General features: G+C 43.0%; 1 protein-coding gene across 1 annotated transcript in view; it reads right to left on the bottom strand.

The window, feature by feature from the left end:
* Nucleotides 1–33, bottom strand: part of LOC125139397 (general transcription factor 3C polypeptide 1-like) — a 9,444-nt gene extending 9,411 nt beyond the window's left edge. Inside the window, exon 1 of the mRNA XM_047803075.1 lies at nucleotides 1–33. This exon is cut by the window's left edge and continues 123 nt beyond it. The gene's annotated coding sequence lies outside the window, so the exon portion shown is untranslated.
* Between the last annotated feature and the right edge of the window lie 2,467 nt (nucleotides 34–2,500).

Below are 2,500 nucleotides of genomic sequence, written 5' to 3' on the forward strand. Positions count from 1 at the left end.
TCTCCTGCTATAGCGGCGCTTCTTCTTCTGCTTCTTCTCTGCAGTGGCGACTAAAATGACTGCTGGCGCCATCTAGCTAGAAAGACGTATAACGTATAATACACTCTACAGGTCTAACACCATGTCCAGGGCTCTGAAGTTTTGAAGACAGTCACGAGTGTCATTTTAATTACGTCTAAAAAATAACTTAATATTTGGACTTATATAAGTAGTAGACTTATTTTTCTGAGATTTAATTTGTGATAAATTTATTATTTTATAAAATGTCATAAAGCTGGGGGCCCCCTGGCACCATCTCAGGGCCCCCAGTCTGAGAACCACTGGCCTAGACTCCAGTGGTTTTCTCTGTGGGAGAACGAGGACGATGATGAACAATTCCAGAATCTGCTTTTTTTTTTTTTCATTGGTTGTTTGCGTTAAATCTTACCCAGATACAATAGTGCTGTTTTCTGATTGGCTGTTGTGAAGCCTCTTGTTTTGATTGGCTGATAAGTGTCAGGCTCGACGCGTTTGGTTCCTGTCCGGTTCCATAGAGACAGCGGTGATACATTTTGGGCGCTGCGGCTCATTAAATATATGATAAATAGTCAGTTTTTCGGCGTGACAAAAGACCGACATGAGGGACGTCACATTAATGCGTCACACCTGACAGTCTCCTTTATTCTCACAGTTCTGTGAACTTTCTCACTTTTAATACTTAGATCTTCTAGTTTTCTGGTTCTTGTTCTTCATGAATCATCAGTCTTTCAATCATGAACAAGTTTTATTAAAAGGTTTAACATAAAAACAACAAGACAGAAGGTTATAAATGTTACATTAAGGACTCAGTAGTGAACATTAATATAACAGTAATGTTTATTACAGAGACAAATGAACACTGAAGGCACTTTTTAGGTAAAAATCTTAAAACTAAAGGATTGAATTCACTTCTAAAAGACACTAAATACATGATATATTACACCATTATTCATTAACATAACCCGAATACTCAGTGACGATCTGGGGGAAGCTCAGAGATCAGGACCAGCATTAATTATATTAAATAAAAACGTACAAAAATATAGTAAAACAATTCAAACTCTCTGAGACGATAAAATACACGATGCGAGTTTACAATGTATTATTGAAAATATAGAGATTTAAAACAAAGACAGTTGTTAAATTAAGCAGGTCAGTAGATTCTTTCCACCTTCCCGACGATTCTGCCCTCGAACAGGGGCAAGATGACGTCATCTTCACACACTTCCTCGTAAACAACTCCACAGTCGAACTCATCGCTCGCTCGCTTAAAGAAAAACCTGCACACAAATAAACTACATCACTCACCTGTGTGTTACTGACACACTCACCTGTGTGTTACTGACACAGTCACCTGTGTGTTACTGACACAGTCACCTGTGTGTTACTGACACACTCACCTGTGTGTTACTGACACAGTCACCTGTGTGTTACTGACACAGTCACCTGTGTGTTACTGACACAGTCACCTGTGTGTTACTGACACAGTCACCTGTGTGTTACTGACACGCTCACCTGTGTGTTACTGACACAGTCACCTGTGTGTTACTGACACACTCACCTGTGTGTTACTGACACAGTCACCTGTGTGTTACTGACACAGTCACCTGTGTGTTACTGACACAGTCACCCGTGTGTTACTGACACACTCACCCGTGTGTTACTGACACAGTCACCTGTGTGTTACTGACACAGTCACCTGTGTGTTACTGACACAGTCACCTGTGTGTTACTGACACAGTCACCTGTGTGTTACTGACACGCTCACCTGTGTGTTACTGACACGCTCACCTGTGTGTTACTGACACAGTCACCTGTGTGTTACTGACACAGTCACCTGTGTGTTACTGACACGCTCACCTGTGTGTTACTGACACGCTCACCTGTGTGTTACTGACATGCTCACCTGTGTGTTACTGACACAGTCACCTGTGTGTTACTGACACAGTCACCTGTGTGTTACTGACACGCTCACCTGTGTGTTACTGACACAGTCACCTGTGTGTTACTGACACACTCACCTGTGTGTTACTGACACAGTCACCTGTGTGTTACTGACACAGTCACCTGTGTGTTACTGACACAGTCACCTGTGTGTTACTGACACGCTCACCTGTGTGTTACTGACACAGTCACCTGTGTGCTACTGACACAGTCACCTGTGTGTTACTGACACAGTCACCTGTGTGTTACTGACACAGTCACCTGTGTGTTACTGACACACTCACCTGTGTGTTACTGACACACTCACCTGTGTTTTACTGACACAGTCACCTGTGTGTTACTGACACGCTCACCTGTGTGTTACTGACACAGTCACCTGTGTGTTACTGACACAGTCACCTGTGTGTTACTGACACACTCACCTGTAGGCTCCCTTCTTAGTGAGCAGCTCTCTGAAGTGTGCCAGGGTGACGACTCCACCTTTCACTGTCATTCGGTATGGAATCGGCTCACCGCAGAAATAATACTGACACAGTCA

This window comes from Tachysurus fulvidraco, chromosome 18 (assembly GCF_022655615.1).
Source record: "Tachysurus fulvidraco isolate hzauxx_2018 chromosome 18, HZAU_PFXX_2.0, whole genome shotgun sequence".
Lineage (NCBI taxonomy): Eukaryota > Metazoa > Chordata > Actinopteri > Siluriformes > Bagridae > Tachysurus > Tachysurus fulvidraco.